This window comes from Myotis lucifugus, unplaced genomic scaffold, assembly GCF_000147115.1.
Source record: "Myotis lucifugus unplaced genomic scaffold, Myoluc2.0 scaffold_848, whole genome shotgun sequence".
NCBI classification, from domain to species: Eukaryota; Metazoa; Chordata; class Mammalia; order Chiroptera; family Vespertilionidae; genus Myotis; species Myotis lucifugus.
The window spans coordinates 54736-74354 of NW_005871896.1; the positions used below are offsets into that span (position 1 = coordinate 54736).

Here is a 19619-nt window from a genome sequence, read left to right on the forward strand (position 1 = left end):
CCACGGGGGCAGCCCTCTGGGCCTGCAGTGCGGCCTGACTGGGCGCCGCGGGGTGTGGCCGGCCCATCAGGGGAGGCCGCGCTGTCCGTGCGGTGAGCGGTCTCCAGGCAGCTCCCTCCCGGCTCTCTCAGCACCGGACGGCACGGCTGTAAATTACGCCCAGCGTGTTCATTTTCAGTTTAAATGTGTTCTCATCCCAGAGGAGCGACTAATGGCGTCAGGTTACTGATGTGAGAAGAGCCTGCCTCTGCGCTGACTCTGGATTAATGAAACGGCCGCGTGGAGGCTGGGGCGCAATAAATCGCCGGCCGCGGGTGACACGCATGTTAAATCACGTTCTCCTCCCCTCCCCTCTCCTCCAGCGGACCCTGCTGTGGAGCCGCCGGGACATGTTTCCGCTGCTGACACGTCTGCTTTCTGTCGGACGCGGGGGCACCAGGGCCCCTCCCTCAGAAGGGCCCTTTCTCCGAAAGGGGAGGCGGCTGAGAGGGGTCCAAAGCCTGTCACGCCTTCTCCAGGGGGCACAGGGGCCGATCCCGTCATCCAGGTTCATCCCTGACTCTGGATTTCATCCAGAACGCTGGCCAGCACACTTGGCAGGTGAGGCTACCCGCCTCCTGCTAGGACTTCTCATTTCCTAACGGGGCTAAAATGAGGAACAGGACAACTGCCTCCCGTGTATCGGAAAGGCAGCAGGTCTGTGTTTCATCAGATGAAGGACCCAGGGAGCCACTGACGGGAGCTCCAGCACCCCGATGCTGAAGGCACACTGTTCGTCGGGAGATGTGTTTCTAGAAAGAAGGTCTATGGATTCCATCACATTCCCTAATGTTCCATGACGCCAGTGTCGCTTCAGAGCTGCTGTGGTGAGCTGCAGATGGCCACGCTCCCTCCTCCCGCGGGTCCACACTCTGGCCAGGGGACTGTGCAAGGGCGTGGCTGGCAGAGCCTGCGCCAAACTAGACTCTCCCGCCGACCGCTGGCAGACCGCGTCGTGAATGGAGCTCATTCATGCTGTGCTGGCGTTGCTGGCCACGCACTGAAAGCCACGGACACCAACGCTCTGCCCCACAGTGTGCGTCTGAGGACGAGGGGCAGGTCTGATTCAGCCTTTGGCTCCTTTGTCCTAAACACACAGTCACCTTCATATCCATTCGCAGGATTGTGGAGCTGGCCTGTCAATCAAGGTCACTTGGTAAATCAGGAGGCATCCCGCAGCACCTGCCCAGGCCTGTCCTTACTTATCAAATGGGCTTCTACCTCCCGCCCTCGCTGGGCTCCTGGGTTATTGGAACTGTGTGCCTGACGGTGCCTGGTCCCCGACGGCCGTGGTTCAAGAAGCAAGTGGCGAGGAGGCAGCGGAGTGAGCGCGTCGGCAAGAGGCCGTGCACGTTTCAGCCCGAGTGACCGCCAGGTGAGCAGCCAGGAGAGCAGCCAGGAGAGCAGCCAGGAGACTGCTGCTTCCTGGTCGCTTCCTCGGCTGCAGAACGAGGCTGTCCTCTGGCCGACCCCATGCCCAGGTGCTGGCACTCGGCAGCCACGTGGCTGGAGGACTCGCCACGCCCGTGAGGGTGGGGGGCCAGTGAAGGGGCCAGAAGTGGCCGCTCTGGGTTCTGCCATGAGCCCCCGATCTCACTGCCTCGCTGCCTCGCTCCGTGCGTGAACAGTGAGGTGTGGGAGGCGGCTCGCTGAGAATCCCCACGCTGCAGGCAGGCAGGGTTCCTGTGATGACTACAGACCCAGGGGCTGTTCCCCGGCCGGCCGACGCCCAGTGCTGGCACTCGGCAGCCGCGTGGCTGGAGCGTGAGGGCTGTGGCTGTCGTCCCGGCGTCCCGTCTGAGCAGAGGAGTAAGCTGCTCGTGCAATCACAGGCCCAGAAGAGAGTTTACCTTTTTCCCGTGGAGGAGGAGAGAAGGTTCTCAGTGTTTCTCTGCAGCCGAAGGCGGGAAAGCGGGCCACAGAACAGGAAGGCGAGGGGGACAGGGAGGGAAGAAGCGGGTTTGAGCTGGGAGGCTGGGGCCCTGCCCCCTGCAGGGCAAGGGCGCTTCGTGCTGAGCACGTCACATGCTGGGACCACAGGCCTAGAAGTGGGGGACACTCATGAGAATGGGCGTGACACACACAGGCTTACAAAGTGCCCAGAATGTGAGAGCTACCACGGAGCCACAGACATCAGGAAACAGTCTCCTTTGCACTGGGACTCCCTCATCCTTTCTAGCAACTAACATGACCCCTTCCTGGGACTCAGGATGGGACGTCCTGTGTTGAGTCGCCTTTGGAAATGCGTCAGGGACACAGAACCCTGTAACACACACAGGGAAGACAATACCTGAGGGACGGGCCCGCGGGAAGCAAATGGGGAAATGCTGATTTTTACTTATCACCCCTAAGGACATCCAAGGAGAATGCTCACACTTATTCTGCTATGCTTTCAACATGACTTTCCATCATTAATGCCCAATCTTAAATGTTACAATTACCTGTGAGTAAGCAAAGGAAACAATGACCAGATGGCATTTTCAACCAAGTTTCTTGTGTTTATTATAATCGTGCTTCTCTACGGCTACTGATGCGTGTGGCCCGCACACCGCGTGTCGGCCCTGTTTACCTACACACACGGCGAGCATTGCCGGCGGGGAGGGCCGCACAGCAGGCGTGCGGAGCGTGCGGTGCGGGAAGGCGGCGGCAGGAGCGTCCTTCCTGCGGGCCCTCAGGATGCTCTGATGTTGGCGTCGCACTCTTCCAAGAGCAGAATCAGGTCTTCAATCAGCCTGTGCTCCCGGCCGTGCGTCACTCTCATGATATCGAACGCCTGAAGGGACGAGAAAGGAGATTAGATCCCGGAGCAGGCGGCCCCTGCCCACTCCTCATCGTAACCCTGGGACGCCAGGGCCTGGAGACCCCGCAGGCCCACAGCGGGCGCGGCGCCGGGGTTCTCCAAGCCAGAAGGCAGGGACCAGGTGCTTGGAAAGCAAACCGCTAATCGGGTCATGCAGGGCCGCTATCCAGCCACGCTCCGGGGATCGGCAGTGCCCAGGCTGCGTGAGCTGTGCGGAGGTGTAAGAGGAGTGAGCACAATGACTAGGATGCAGATGAAGGATGAAATGCCATGCTCCCACCGCCTGCACAGAAAGTTCCACGTTTGCAGGCTGCATCAAGCCCTCGCCTACACGCACGGTGATAACGACGCACATGGCATTTTTCTGTTTTCTTTTTATGTCACATGACACGTAGCATTGGCATCACAACAATCCCTGCCTTTGCTGTGTTCAGTCCATCGCTGAATCGTGTCAACTCTACCTGCAACACCGTTCTGGAACCTGGGTGGGCCTGTGCCCACGTCAGCGAGAGCCCAAGGGAAGCGATGCCCCCGCGTTCCAAGGCCCTGCAGCCTCCGCCTGGCGCTGAGGAGGACGGGCCACGGGCAGGCACGGGCAGGGCTCTGGGGACAGGGCCGAGTGACCATCTGTCTGGCCAGCCTGGCCCAGGCACCAGAGATGCAGACAGAGAAGCCACCAGAAGCCACCAGCCAGAGAGCAGCCAGACCCCGGTCTGCCCGACAGCCACCCCAAGCGAGCCGCTCCCACTGCGACCGATTCACACTCCTGCCCCACCAGCCGTGCACTCACCTGGTGGGTGAGCGCTGCCACATTGGGGTGGTTTGCTACTGAGCAGTATGAACCACAATGCCCTCAAAACTGTTTTTGCAAGAAATAAACTGGAGACAAAAGTATCACCCTAACCTGTCCCAACGGGGGCGGGGCCAAAGGGACACCAGATCCACTGGGCCCCGTGCACGTGCCTCCGGGAGGCGGAGCGCGGCCCCTGGCACGCAGCACACGCTCAGCCTCCGCTGAAAGTGGCATCAACCCGGAGCTTTGAGAGGCACCGATGCCCAGACCCCACTGGGGGCCGCTAACCCTGCTCTCTGGTGAGGCCTGGGCTCCGGCGGCCACGGTGCCCACGGGGCTGGGAGCAGCTGACCCTGAGCCTCAGCGGGGAGCAGCAGCTGCTTGTTTTCAGCGGATCTAAGGCAGCACAGCTGCCCCTTTACCAGCGGGCGGTCATGCCCTCTGGCTTGCAGGCCCCATTTGCTCAGCCGCTCTTGGGAATTTCCGCACCTTCAACATTTTCCGTCATGAGAAGAGGGGAGGAGAGGGGAGGAGAGAGGAAGGCCCCCTCCACCCCCAGCCCTGGCCCCAGCAGGGAGGAGCCTGCTCCGGGAACCTGGCTGTAACCCCATGGGACCATCAGGCCGCCACCTGACATCTGGCTGGAAACCCAGCAGGTGCGGGAACAGACCCTGGTGGTGGGATGTGTGCTGGTGACTCCCAGGGGCTGCCCTGGGGTGCACAGTATCTGTGAGCAAAGGCCAGGAGGGGGTCTGGACAGGGAGAGGAGGAGCTGGGAGCAGCCCCCACTCTGCAGGCAGCCGAGCTCTGTGAGACCCTCTGGGCTACAGATACAAACAGATGTGGGTGCCACGCGGGGGGCAGTGTCTTACGTGTGACTCCTCCCTGCCCCTCCCCCAGGGCACCGCGGGCCCTCCATCGCCTGGGCATGAAGGTCCGAGGCAGAGGCCTGCATGAAAGCACGACGCGAAGGGCAGAGAAATCCCTTCGTGGGAAGGTCTCTCACGTGGAGTCGTCCTGTGCCCTGCCTGCCGCCACAGAGGCCGGGGACTCGTGATCTGGCGGGAAAGATGTGCAGGCCACAGGCACTGCCTGCAAAGCTCTTTGCATGAAGAGCAAGAACCGCTTCCCTTCCCCCTTGCCCCCCCCCCACACACACAGGCAGGTCTGCCCCTCCACAGGCTGGCCCACCTGCCCCACAGGCTGGCCAGTGACAGTCCTTCGCTCGCTGGCGGTCAGGCTGGTCTGTTTTCAACATTATAGGCTCTCGTCTTCCTTCCAGCCACGTTTCACTCTCCCAAGCGCCAGGTTAGCCGTGGCTCCCGGGCCTTCCTGCACCAGAGGCGCAGACCTGCTCACCCCAGCAGCGGGGCCTGGCTCAGCAGGAGGCTCCCCGCAGCCGCCTGGAGCTGCGGGCCAGGCCTCTTCCCCAGGAGAGGCCAGCACGACCCCCTGGTCCCCGTCCTCACGTTGGCCCAAGAGGCCAAGGAGGTGACTCACCCCGTGTTCCCTGTGCAGCCCCCTTTCCAACGGCCCGCAGTGACCACAGGGCGGGGCTGGGGTCCCCTGGGTGTGACGGAGACGCCCGAGAGGCCCTGGGCTTCCAGTAGCGATGCCGCTGTGGGTCCTGCCTTCTCCACTGGGTGGTGACTGTGGTCCCGGAAGCAAGGATGGGCCAGGACGCAAGCCCTGGATGAGTGTCGGGCTTGAGATGGTAAGACTAAAGATCACACCCACAGGGGTGGCTAGAGCAGGGGGAAGGGAGTGCCGCTGGGGCTGAGGACTAACGAAGAAGTCCCCACCGCTGTGGGGAAGGTACACCTACATGCAGGTGCGACGAGCAAACACTGTCGTTCCCTCTGCGTGAGGGGCCGGGCGGGTAGGAGAGAAGGAGAGGAAGAGGTGGGTTAGTGATGAGCAAAATGCGCCAGTGGCTGTCTTCTGGGTGAGTGACACGCGTGCGGAGTGCACAGTGAGCTGGACTCCTGCTGATGGAGCTCCTCCGGCCTGGGGCCTGGCCGTCCTGGGGCCACAGCTCAGTGATGTCAGGAGAGAGCCTACATGGCCGCCCGCCCGGGGGGCTCTCCGTGAGGCCCCAGATCTTCCCCCCGGGGGACAATGAGGGCTGATCTTCCCCCCGATGAAGAGTTTACAAGAAACCCCTGGCCGCCCAGCACTGCTCCCTGGGGCTCTGTGTCCTGCTCGGCCTCCCACCTGCGCGCAGGCGCCCTGCAGAGAGGACGACTGTGGCTTCATTTCCTGCAGTCCTAAACAAAACCGATCACGGAATGTAAAGCTGGCGCCGCCTGTGCTGGGAAAGCCATCTCTTTCCACTGAATTTTCTTTTCAGCGGGAGCAGTTAGGAGGAGCCTGCACGCCATCGCCATCGGCCACAGAGGACTCATCCCAGGCCTGGGAGGGGGCGCCAACTCCAAGGTCGCCCGGGAAATGGCAGCCGCGACCGGCTGCGCGTGACGGGCAGGGCGCACGCGGGGACACAGAGGCCCCTGACCTGATTTCAAGCTCATCACATCTTCCTCTTTAAAAAAGTAATTTTAGAATTATGGCCGTATATTAAGTAAAATGAATTAAATCAAATTATGATTTAACGTTGCAAACAATATAGCTTTCTTATTAATTTTTAATACAAATATATTAAGCTTATCCGGGATCTCATATGCTCTCCACTGGGAGCCTGAGGGGCCCAATAAATGACTTCCTCAAGCCTGATTTAAATATGGATGCGAAGTCAGAGGGAGGAAATACATGCGCAATGAGACTCTGGAGTCAGATCACAAGAGGGAAAGATACAAGCATGTTTTCTCATTCTGCCTGTCTCAGGATGAGAGTGGGTGGGGGTGGAGGGAGGGCAGGGGCATCCCACAGCCCCACACCACTGAGCAGCTCCAGGCCACGAGCAGCTCCAGGCCACAACCAGCCCATTACAGTGGCGGCAGAACCTAGAGCCTTTGCTGCACAGGGTGGGCCCTCAGGGAGAGCTCTGGGACACCGGGGACAGAATCCCAGCAGGACCCTGTGTGACAGGGAGAAGTGGGCTGGGGTGTCAGGGGTGTCAGGGGTGGGAGGGGACCCCAGGAAGGGGCTTACAGGCCCGTCCGTGCCTTCTCCCGGGGGGCTGTGCTATGTTGCTGTGCTCAACTCATCAATCGATCCAGTGAATATGCATGAGCCCCTGAGGAGCCCCAAGGAAGCCCTGTCTCCTCCCTGAGACTCAGTTGCCTCAACTGAGTAATGAAAATTAGACTCAAGAAATTCTAGGGGCCAACAGGTCCCAGACACAGAGCTGGGGGGCGTCCACGTGGCTTGTTTCCAAATATTGTTCCTGATTTCGGATTTAATTAGACTGTGGTCAGGGAATTCCCGTGAGTGACATGGATCCGTGCACGTGCGCTGAGACCTGCCTCTGGCCCAGAAGGCGGCCTGTCGGGGTCTGCGTTGGGGACACCGGAGAAGAAGGTGATGCCGCTACGGTGGGCGGGGCTTACACACGTCAGCGAGGTCCTGCGGCGGATGGCGGTGTGAACTCCCCGACATCCCGCTGGTTTCCTGTCTAGTTCTGTCCATTGCGGACAGAGGGGTACGCATGTCCCTGCTATAGCTGTACGGCCAGTCCACTGTCTGATTCCCTTCCGTTCTGAGGGTTTTTTCCCGACATTTTGCCACTGTTTGGTGCGGACACATTGACTGCTATGTCTTCTGGGTAGGCTGGCCCTGTTTTCATCACGTAACATCCCTCTCTGTCTCCAGTAAAATGCTCTTTGCTCTGCACTGACGTGATCTGATATTCATGCGGCCACTCCAGCTCTCTTTTGATTACGTTGCTCATCTCCTTTCCATCCTTCCAACCTGCTCATATCACTTACATTTAAAGTGACTTTCCTATAGACCAGTGATGGCGAACCTTTTGAGCTCGGCATGTCAGCATTTTGAAAAACCCTAACTTAACTCTGGTGCCGTGTCACATATAGAAATTTTTTGACATTTGCAACCATAGTAAAACAAAGACTTATGTTTTTGATATTTATTTTATATATTTAAATGCCATTTAACAAAGAAAAATCAACCAAAAAAATGAGTTCGCGTGTCACCTCTGCCACGCGTGTCACAGGTTCGCCATCACTGCTGTAGACAGCAGAGTTAGGGCATTAAAAACCCATCCTCATCTCTTTCAATTGGTGCATCAGACAATTGACTCTTTTTATGAAGGCCACTTACGTCGTCACGCATACGTCGTTATTAACATATTGGGGTTTACGTTTGCCATTTTGCTTTTTGTTCATTCTAGGCTTTTCTTTTCCGTGCATTTTCCTGTGGGTTACTTATGTTTATTTATTTTTATTTTTGTTTTGTTTTTTTAGAATTCCATCTTATGTTGCTTTTGAATGTACTCCGTTGTTTAGCTTGGTTTAGGGGCTGCTCTAGGTCTGACGTTGTATGTGCAGAACTTGCCACACTCTATGGTGTCACTGTTCTACCAGTTCAGAAACCTCTTTCCCGTCTGTCCTTCACCTGCCCTGTTGGGAAGAGAATCGTCCTAAATGCGTCCACCGTGTCCAGCTAAAGCCACAGCAGAGCGCGCTGTGACTTCTGCTTCATGTGTCAAACACAATCCAGGAAACTCAAGAGGAGAAGACAGCCCACTCACCTCCCCGGATTTCTGCACCCACGTTGTCTCCTCCTCCCTCATGTCCCGGGATTCCTCCCTTGATCATCTCGTTTCCGCTCAGAGAATCCTCTAGCATCCTCTTAGCACAGGCCTGCTGGCCACACGTCTCTGACTTTCCCCTCCTCCGACAAGGCCTGCCTTTCCCTTCAGCCCTGAGGATGTCTTTGCTGAGTGTAGGTTTGGGGGTAGCAGTTCTTTTCTTTCAGTCCTTGTAACGTGTGCCGTCTGTCTGGCCTCCATGGCTTCTGACAGAACACCACTGCCCTTTAAACTGTTTTTCCCTACAGGCGAGATACCATTTTTCCTCCTGCTGCTTTAAGCCATTGCTTTTGTCTTCAGTGTTCAGAAGTTGGGCTGTGATGCGTTACAGGGTGGATTCCTTGGCTTTCCTTGTTTGGGATTCGCTCAGCTTCTTGAATCTGCAGTTTATGTTGGGAGTTGTCTACCATTCTTCCTTCCATAAAAAAGTCTCACTGCAGTGAAATACACCCTGTGTGTGTCCAGGACTTCTGCCTCACCCCCGGAAGCTGTGCTTACTGGACAGTCACCCCGCCAGCCTCTGCCCCAGTCCCTCAGCCCCGTAGCCACTCTCCCACTCGCTGTCCCTCTGTGTTTGGCCAGGAGCTTCATGGAAGTGGAATCATCAACATGGGTCCTTCGTGTCTGGCTATTCCTTCACTTGGCACACGCTCACCCCGGTTGCAGCGTGTGTCAGGATTCCTTTCCTTTCTAGGCCGAGTGACATTCCATCGACTGCATCTCCCATTCCGCTTATCCATCCTCATCCATGAGCGTCTATGTCCGTGCTGAGCCGTTTACTTCTGCATGTGTCTTGAGGCTGTTTGTCCTTGCTCATCGAGGCCTTTTAGGATGTCTGCCTCCAGATCTCCGTCAGGTCCTCCTAATGCCTGTTATCTGGAGCTGGCACATATCCATTCTTTTTCTTTTTTTTTCATTAAAACTGCGATCTTCCTGGTTCCTGTCTGAGGAGTGATTTTCAGCTGCAACCGGCACATGCTGAGTGTCCGCTGAGGCGCTGAATTTCGCGTAGACCCCGTTTTCGCCACTTCCTCTGGCCCTGCTCCCGCAGGAGGAAGGGGCCACCTCATTTCCCCGGGTGCAGGGTGTCCGGTTCCCCACTGGCTCCCAGTCCTGCTGGGCTGCACTTCCTGGTCGGTACCTCTCTGCTTGTTTCTTGTAATAGGACTGAATCACTACGCTCCCGCTTTGCTGACCATTCTCTTCTCCTTTTCTTAGTTCAGAAACGGACTCTTGAAACGAAGGTTCTCTGTGTGGAGGTCAGCAGGGAACACTCATCAGCATCAGAGCCAGGGACTTGCAAACACCTCTCAGAAGGCGTATTGACAGCAGGCAGGTCATCTGCCTGCCCCCGTCCTCCCCGCTCCCCTCCCAGCGGCCCCTTAAGTGTGATGTCAGACACCTGCAGGCTGTGGGCAGGGAGGAGTCCATGGAGAGGCCTCAGGTGCTCCCCAAGCCCCTTCCCGCCCCGATTCACCAAATGTGTGTGTGTGTGTGTGTTTGTAGATTTTTCTCTGGTGAGTCAGCAGTTCTCATCAGATTCCTAGACAAGGACATGAGCACAGAGGCAAGCATAGCGGCAGTAGGTAGGAACAGGAACAAACTGCCTGCTCGAGGCCGCTCTGAGGGGCTGGAGACCGGATGCCGCTGAGCCCACAGCGCCCAGCACGTACGCTCAGAGTCCCCGCATGTGCTGGGATCGCCGCTAACTGTGCAGGAGCGAGAGGGACAATGCCCAGGGCTGCGGCCTGTGCTCCCTGGTCAGGCCCAGGAGAGAGATCAACCTGGCCCGGGGAGGGGGTGGCAGTGGGCAGAGCGCACAGGAAAGAAACAGGCTCTCCGACGAGACAGCAGGATGGGACGCCTGCCCCGGAGGCCCAAGAGGTCAGATGGTGGCTGACAAAATCCTCCGAGAAATAAATGGAAAGAAGGGGAAGCAGAGCAGAGACAGGAGAAAGTGAGAGGGGGCCCTGCCAGGGACCCAGGACAGCCCTGGCCGCAGTCACAGGCTCTCTGAGGCGGGGTGGGGGGCGGCGGAGGCCTACACCGGGGGCTGGGCGAAGGGGTCCCCCTGGAGGGGGCTGGGCCTAATGGAATCTGCCACACATCTCTGATTCTGCAGCTTTTCTGATCCTGTTCCAACCTTCAACCCAGCCTCTGGAACCCCCATTCAAGCTGTTTCGTCCCATTATTTCCAGAGCTTCGGAGACAAAAGAGAGTAGCTACGGGTGCAGCCTAGAGAACATCGTGTCAAAAGGCAAATTATCTTCCCTTCTCCTCTCCGCTGACCTGAGCCCTGAGACGGCTCGGCAGGCAGCTGTGAAGCACACACTGACCTGCCGCTGGATGTCAGGGCGCATGAGCTTGTGAGGAGAGGAGAGGAGAGGAGAGGGACGTGTTTGGGCCAAGCCCCTGCCAGCAAGTGGACCAAAGGCCCTGAGCAGACCTGGCCACTAACCAAATACGGCTGAAAACATGGGCTGGCGTGGGGCGCAAAAGCCCTCCATTTACCCAAGTCCACTCGTGCTCGCACAGCCTTGCTAGACCTGCTGCGCCCGGGGCAGGCGTGTCTGTTCGCGGCACCAGGCGACGCACAGGAACACAGTGGGTCCCTGAGGAACTCCCGCTCACCTCAGGGAAACAGCCGTGCCCCTGTGAGCCGAGAGGGAGTGGGCACACAGCCTCGCAGTTTAAAAGGGGAACGACCGTGTAACCCAGACCACACACAGAGCTAAGCGACCAGGTCGCTGGGGATCGTCAGAGCGAGAGTTTCTATAAGATAATAACCTGTTAGAGCACCAGGAGGCTTGGGGCTTGACAAAACGCACTCACAAGGGCATCTACTTCTCAAAGCAGCTCTATGGCATAGGTTGTATTCTTTCTTTCTCTCTCTCTCTCTCTTTTGGTTTTGGAGAGAATGGAGGGAGGGAGGGAGGGAGGGAGAGAGAGGGAGAGAGAGAGAGAGAGAGAGAGAGAGAGAGAGAGAGAGAGAGAGAGAGAGAGAAACATCAATGTGAGAGAAACACATCGATTGGTTACCTCGCACATAGGGATCGAGTTTGCAACTGAGGTACGTGCCCTCGACCGCAATGGAACCTGGGACCCTTCAGTCTGCGGGCTGACGCTCTATCCACTGAGCTGAACTGGCCAGGGCTATTATTCTCATGTTTCAAATAAGAAAATTATTTTCAAAGGGATTAAAAGACTTGCCTCAAGTCAGCAAACTAGTAAACCGAGCACGCGGGGATGTGCGTCTGCCTTTTGGTTGATAATCAGTGACTTTCAGAGGCAAACGGACGCCTGGGGTAAGGCCAACCCCGTCCTCCCGGCAGGCTCCCTGCTGCTGCCCCCAGACCTCCCACTGGGCAGCCAGCAGGTGCACGTGGGCTTATCTCTGGTGCCAGGAGCAGAAGCGGCCAAGCTGATCACCAGGGATGTCCTGGAGGAGGGAGGCAGCCTCACCAGGCCGCGAGGAGGACAGGACGGAACTGGGCACGAGGGGGTGAAGGCCAGTGAGAGTGCCCGGGAGGGCTGGATTGCCAGCACCCCCCACCCTCTGGCCCACGTCCCCCACAGTGAGCATCTGGACGTCGGTCAGGGCTCCTTCAGGCTCCATCTGCGCTGAGGCTGTTGGGTGCCTCCTGCACCAGCTCTGCACACACGGCTGCAATGGAGCCTCACAGGAGGGGAGAGATGCGAATGTCCCCGGAGGCCTCTGGGGCGGCATCGGGAGCTCAGGAGCCCAAGGGGACCCGCACGCCAAGCCCCACCACAGAGCCCCCCCGTCTCCCTGGGCGAGTCTAGCGCGGAAGCCTGGGTTCCCGCCTGGAGTCACTGACCGGCTCACCTGTCTGTCTCCCCACTAAACGGTAAGGACAACACTGGTCTTACTCGATTAACAGGAGCATTTAATCAACACAAGTTGCATCAAATGGAACAAACTAGACCAGCTCTGCCTCCGACTGACTTTAGCCGCTGACCTCCCCGCGCCAGCGGTCACGGGGCCAGGCCGATCGCGCGTGTCTGAGCCGCAGGGCACTTCCCGTCCCCGTGAACATGAAGGGGCCTGTGACCACCTACAAACACCACTCGCTGGGCTGGGCACGCCCCATGCTTGGGAAATCTCCTCCACATTATTTTTCTGTCAAAACTTAACAAAATAGACCCTGAATTAGTATTTCTGTCTGAGCTGACTGGCCGGTAAGTGTCTGCCAGACCAGAAGGGAGGTTTTCCCTGAGACGGCGAGAGAGCGAGGTGGTCCCCGGTCGGGGCAAGGAGGGCAGACGGTTTAAAGGACGTAGGAGCGTGTGCCTTCGGAACCCGTGTGCTTCCTGCTGATCATGGCTGACTCCACTCAGGATCAGGCAGGCAGGCAGCAGCAACAGGTACTGAGGCATCTCATGTTTAAGAATCCCTGGGATGTTGTTTTCCTCATCTAAATGTGGTAACTGCCCCGTTATGGGACTGGCCTGCCACCTGGACACTCCTGAGAGGTTAATGCAGAGCCGGGGCCACTCCCTGCAGACAAGGGCCCGGTGGCCCCGAAGACCCCACTCGAGGGTCTGGTGCTCCCTGTGCAACCCAGACAGCAGGTCGCTGCACGACGAGCCAGCCCGGCCGGATGGGCACGTGGGCTCTCCTGTGGAGGCCGTGGTTTGGGTGGGAGGGGCTCTGCCTGGGTGGGAAGGCCAGCACAGCGGGGGCCTGGGCCTGGGGCAGAGGAGACTCGCTGGGAGGCGACGAACAAATGTCACTCTAACAACGTGTCCCAACACTAACCCAGCTCCCGTGTAGTTTCTGGGCACTTGTTAACACCTTGCACTGGACCGAACTTCCTCCCTCCCTTCCCTCCCTTCCTTCCTCCAACAAACGACCACCTGCCTGAGCTCCAGGCACCTTGCATGGCACGAGGCTGGTGACAATGATGCCCGCAAGGACCTCAGCGTCCTGGGGGCCGTGGGCCTCAGGTGCTCCCGCTCCCATGGGACACGCACTCTACGGGTAGAGTGAACAGAGGGTAGGACCACAGGGAGAAGACAACATTGGAGCTGGGCCTTAAAGGAACAGCCGCGCTCGGCCTGCCCTGGGGTGGGTGCGGGCACAGTCACTTAAGGCAGAGGAAGCAGCTTCGCCAAGACCTCCTGTGGGCAGTTCAGGGTGTGGTAGCGCCAAGCGGCCCAGCGCACACTGGCTGTGCAGACAGGGAGGCCTGGAGGGGGAGGCTGCAGAGGGGACTGCAGACAGACGGCCGGTCAAGGGCTAGCCTGACAGGCAGCCGTTTATTATGGTCTTTGAACTTAACACCACAAGACAAAACCTAAAATTCAATTATCCTTCCACCACATTCAAATTTTCCAATCTTCTCGGGTATTTCCCAACTATTGTTCTCCACCTACAGCCACTAATAAATCTATCAGCGAGTCAGAAACCAGCATCCCTTCTACTACACCCAGTGTGACTAGAAAAGGTGGTAGAAAGAGAGAACGTGTGATTTAATTAGGCCTTTCTGATCGGACACTGGTGCTGAGGTGTGCAGCTGAAAGCGGGAGCTGGTTGATTTTACATCAGCAGCTTAAACTCAACCATAACGGGCATGTTTATAGCACAGCCATCAGCAAACATCACAAATCCGTTGTTTTCAGAGCTGGTTGCCAGACATTTATGGGCACGTGTGTGTGCACGTGTGAGTGTGTGCACGCAGACACATGGAAGGAGAGCTGCTGAAATTCGCATGGCCTGGCCGCAGCCAGCAAAGGGCCCCTAGGCAGAGGACGCGCGGTGGGCACTCACCAGCCTCAGGTTCTTCATCGCCTGCGGGAACATGCCTTGATGCAACTGCAATTTGCCAACTTTCATTACCTGCACGCCTCTGACGGGGTGGCAGCCCGGGAAGAAGATCCTGGAAGAAACCACAGGGCACACGGTCAGCGGCTCCCTCCTCCGTGGCCAGCATCGTACAGGAGCCCACATGAGCGGAACCATGTGAATAGGAGCCACGTGAATAGGAGCCACGCCGGCCGTGGCTGCTCAGGAGCCCCCGGAGGAAATGAGCGACCCTGAGGGCACAGGCGCAGGGCGGCCTCCTGCTCCCAGGATGCTGTGCATTCAGAACAAAAGGCCTGTGCCGGGCGCCTCTCCAATGAGCACCACATGCCTCTCACCCTCCACGCTCTCTGAAGCCCAGCACCCGGCAGCGTGGACCAGCGGGGCCTCTGTAGGTATCTGTTCAGCGAATGAATGGAAGCGTCCAGGCTCCCCATCTGGACGCCCCACACCCTCGTTTTGACTGGAAGCCCTCGCGCGCCAGGCTAGCGCTCCTCGCCACCCACCTCTCTTGCAGGCCCGGGGTGTTGATATTACCGCCCCACCCCTGGGGCGCAGAGGCTGTGTGTGCCATGTGTCCTGCATGTAGGGGAACTCGAGACAGTGTGACCTGTTTCACCCGTAACAAATAGAGAGCGTGTGGCCGTGCAGCAAGGACTGGAGATGCAGGGCCGTGTTTCAGACCCGACACTATTTCAGTCGGTTCAAAAGCATTTTTGTAACAGATTCAACAGAAGTGTGCAGTTTGGGCTCTTGTGCCCTCCCCACCCCCACCCCCGCTATTCGTAGGGACTATGCTCCCGCCACAGGTGCAGGGCCATCCTGGGGCTGGGGGCACACGGCAGCATATGCACATCAAGGCCCGATCACCCCATCAGATGCCAGGTATCCATACTATGGTTTAAAAATATTACAAAACCGAGTACGACTTAGGGCTCCGAGGGGGCCTCCAATCAGTACATGGCCATGCTCAACTCAAGGAGGTTGAACTGAACTGAGAAAATGACACAGGTGCTGTGCAGGGAGGGGGTGCCTGGCAGCTGGGGGGGCCGCGCAGGTCCCTGGGGGAGGGACACAGGCCCCAGCTGCCCAGGTTCTAAAAGGCCACGCCATCTGCCCAGGGTGGTCCGGCCAGAAGCGGCACAGCCAGTTCAGAACCAGCGGCTGCTCCTGGAGCTGTCAGCCCCCTCGCTGCCCAGACTGCACCCACCTAACAGCTTTGCCTTCCATGAGCTCTGCACACTGTTCACTTCTTACAGCGCAACTACGGCCCTTCCCATCAGCCCCGTTTCCATCGTCCCGACACATTGCCCCCTCCACTGGGCACTGACATGCCAGCAGCCTGCATCGCCCCGTCACCAGACACAGACAGGTAATCCAGACTCATCACGGCACCGAGGGAAAAAGTGTTAGAAACTCATTAAACCGACTCTTCGGTTGTTTCTCATAGAAAACCTGGGCTCCAGCCTCCACACACACAGCAGAAGACTCGCCACCAGCTGGGTTTCACTTTAGAGCCATTTGTGGGAAATACTTATCACAGTCTTCCATCTTCTCTGTGCAAAATCACAGAAAATTGCGAAGTGCCAAATGACACTGTCTTCAGAACTCCTGTCACAGAGTAAGCCCGCTCTCAGGGCTGTTCCCTGAAGTCATTCCTGGCGTCCCACCACGTGGATAAAGGAATGTAATTTGCCAGCAGGAGAAAGGCTGGCAACAGCACTGTGGGCGTTGGAGCAGGGTCTTTACAAAGCCTCATCCCATTGCTTCTCCCGATGGCACGGCGTGTCCCAGCGCAGAGCGGCCACCTTGCTCTGCGCTGGACAGTCAGTGCTTTGCAGTTGGAAGTGCACTGTTAACACCTGCAGATTACAGGTGCTCGGCCAGAGAGGGCTCACTCACCTGTGGGGGGAGGGCTCTCGCGGAGGCCCCGTGGCCTCAGTCTACATGCAGCTGCCCTTACTGTGGGTCCCAGTTCCTGGGGGGCCATCTCCTCCACAGGGATTCACCCAGCCAGGCCCGTGCTGCACCGGCTCACAGCAAAGAGTTCAAGGAAGTACCATTTGTCTCCACTCGCTTCCATCTGTCCTGGGTCCTCTCCTCCGGGCTGAGGGCCTCACCAGTGATTTTCCAGAGGTGCCTCACAGCTGCTGCCCCTCACCCAGTGCAGTTCCCCCCAGGGTCCTGCTTTGTCCAATCAAAACGCCCAAGCTCCCTTAGGAAAAGCCCGATCTCATCAAGGCGTTAAAAGAAAGCAGCCATATGCGATTAAATTATAGTTGTGAGCGGCTGGTGATTTCAAGGAGGCGTTTGCACGTTGCAGAAGAAATTCTTACTAATTCACGAGAATTTCTAATGGATAAAATTCAAAACAATGTGACTACGTGATGGTTTTCATCAGTGGCGAGGAAAACTGTGGGGCACAAGTACCGCCCCGGTTTTAAGGGACCATGGTGGGCTGAGGTGCGTGTGTGGGAGCTGACCGCCGAGCGCGGGGCAGCCATGGTCAGCCACGTGCTGGCCTCGCCCTCGGCCGGGCTCTGAAATGCCCATTACATTGCCCAGTCCGGGCAGCAAACGCAGGCTTTCTGGAAGCGCCCGAAACCACCTGACCAGACTCCAGCACAGCGACAGCCAGAGGGAAGGTGCCCAGGCACCGGGAGGCGCCTCCTCCTCCGCGGTGGGTATGTGAGAAGATCTGATGCCACGAGCCCTGTGTCTGCACCCCTCTCCTCCCTCCCGCCGATCCTTTACGTGATCAGGCGCCAGAGGACACTGCTGGTCCTGCCTGTGGGAGTCAAGGGGTGGGAGGTGCTCCGCTTGCAACTGCCACAACGAGTGACAGGCTGAATAACAGGCTGTGTGGGGCAGGCGGGGTCACAGATCCCTGCTTCAGCCCCTCCCAGGTACAGACGACAGAAGAGCCCAGAAAAGGTGCTCTCGGCCAGGCCACGGACAGGCCTGCGCCATGGGGCACGCCCTTGCACCATCTTTTAGGAACCGAACGCCTGATAAAGCATGGCACCTTCTAGAGATGTGTTCACAGGCAGCTTCCTACTGAGGCCAACGCCCATCACCGCTCCCTTAGGAACGGAGCGCTGCTGTGCAGAGGGCACGAGGCCTCGCCGTCCAAACCGAACAAGTTAGCACAGAACTGGAACTATCCGTAGTTTGCAACATGCAAGACACGGGCAAGCGAGAATTCCAATAAAAATAGAGCTCTCCATTTTACCTATTTCCCCCAATTCCAACCCCAGCCAACGTCGATCACTGACTTCTCTTAGCTGCTCTCAAAATATTGCTGGCCAGGACTTCCCTGCTCTGGGGTTCACAATTCCTGGCTGGAAAGAAAGTTCCTTATATATTTTAATGAAAAAAATCGCCGTCTTTGATGACATTCACTCTTGGGGAACACATAGGAGGAGAATCCATTTACATGCTAATTTGTTCATTTGTTCATTCATTCATCCATTCATTCACCCACATAGACATTCAACATTGATGAGCACCTGTATGTGCCAAACACCACAGAGACGAAGTGGGGAGTGAGCCAGCAGCGGCTCCTGTCCCGGTGCAGCTCACATCGCTGTGGACGGGCCAGAGGCGGAAGAGCATGAACAAGTCTGGAGCAACGGGGAGCTTCCTAGGGCCCATGGGGGTCCATGGCGGGGCCCACGCTACCTGCAGGGTCAGGAAACGTGTCCCAGAAGAGGAGACATTTCAGTTGGGGGCTGACAGGTGAGTAAAATCAGACACTCTGGGCAGAAGGGACAGTAGGTGCAAAGGTCCTGGGCACAAAACAACAGGAAGTACTTGAGTACGGTGCCCAGCCCAGCATGTCCTGGATGGAGTGAGGGTGATGACTGAGGTGCAGTGAGGAAGGATGCACACACCGCCCCACCCTCCAGATCGGCTGGAGCCGCCCCACCCCGTTACCCACACGTCACCCCTCACCCACACATCACCCCTCACCCGCAGGGACTCTGTATTGAACGGCCGCCTCACCCCTGCCTCACCCGCTCGGCCCGTGCCGCCGTGAAACAGCACGTGGACACGCAGGAGTCCCAGACCTGGGGCACCAACGCTGAGTCTCCGCCGGTACCGAGGGTTGTGCGCTGACTGTCGGGGTTCCCCCGAGCAGGGCTGTGGAGGGGGCGCTGCCCGACGGATTATCATTTTCTATCGCTAATGAGTTATCTGTCTTTTAGGAAAGACATGGAGAGGAGGAGGCGGAGGGAGGGAAACAGGACATGAGTGTGGCTCATAGAGCATCAGTGGGATGTGCGCTGTAGAAGTTCAATTTATTAAACAGAAATGCTGGTCTTTCCCAGCCTCCAGCCAGACTGCTTCCGATACCAGAGGTCACGCGTGCTCGCCAGCTGCTGAAGAAGTGGCACCGAGCAGCTCGCGCAGGACAGCGGCGCCCTCCAGCCCTCGGCCCTGCCTCCCTCCCGCCCTTCTCTTCCTTCTCATCTCTCTCCGATCCCCGCCTGCCTCCCTTTTCTGAGCCACACCCTCCCTCCATCATCAGCTCTCATTCTTTCAGATCAGTGCTCACTGTCAGGACCCATGACGCAGAAGCATCTGATTAGATGCTTTTTAAACATTCTAATCGTAACCACCGTGTGCGTGTGTGTGTGTGTGTGTGTGTGTGTGTGTGTGTGTGGTATGTGTACATCTTTTCCCAAAGGCTGTTCTGCAGAATTCTGTTTATGTCACTGTTCTTGGCTTGCTCTCAAATATGGATGGAAGAGTGCTACGTGCATAGGGGTATTACAACCCTCCCTCTCCCTCCAAGCATCCTCCCCTCCCCTGCCCTCTCTCCTGGGAATATTTGTCAAGCACCTACAATTAGCCTGCTCTGTTCCAGGCGCTGGGTGCTGTTCCAGGTAAGTGTTACCTCAGTTAATCCTTAGAAAAATGTGAGGTAAACATTATTATCCCCATTTTATATGAGAAAACTGCAGCTCATATAAGTTAAATAAATGTCCTACGTCACACAACTCGTACAGTGCAAGACTGGGCTGTCTTTAACTCAACATCTCTTTTATGGCCATTAGCCGTTAGCAGACAGGAACTCCTCTGAAATCAGACTTGGTAAATGAATATGCCTAATTCTTCACCCAGAGCAGACTCCAAAAATCAGCTTATTAATAATGACCAACAGGCAAGATCCTGATCCCTTTGGGGAAGAGTCCAGAGAAGGAATTCCTATCTCCACTTCTCAGCAAGCGTGGAATTTTGACGTTTCACTTGTTTTTCCTTTTGGGTACCAGGCTAACGAGGAAACAGAGTGAGTCTATAAAATGACCTGCAGCAGGGCTGGGTAACTTGGTCTTTGTCGTAAGAAAGGGCGCGTGGAGAGGACTTTCCTTCTGTGATGTGCATTGCCTACCACAAGCAAGTCTCCCAGCGAGCTCCCTGCACTTCCCAGATC

At 57.3% G+C, this 19619-nt stretch overlaps 1 long non-coding RNA gene across 1 annotated transcript in view; it reads right to left on the minus strand.

Moving 5' to 3' along the window:
* Nucleotides 1-2513: 2513 nt before the first annotated feature.
* The window catches only part of LOC106695105, a 43052-nt gene continuing 25946 nt past the window's right edge, over nucleotides 2514-19619 (minus strand). Inside the window, exons 2-3 of the long non-coding RNA XR_001346188.2 lie at nucleotides 14150-14258; nucleotides 2514-2812 (exon numbers count right to left, since the gene is read on the minus strand). This is a non-coding gene — a long non-coding RNA (uncharacterized LOC106695105). The remainder of the gene's footprint in view (nucleotides 2813-14149; nucleotides 14259-19619) is intronic.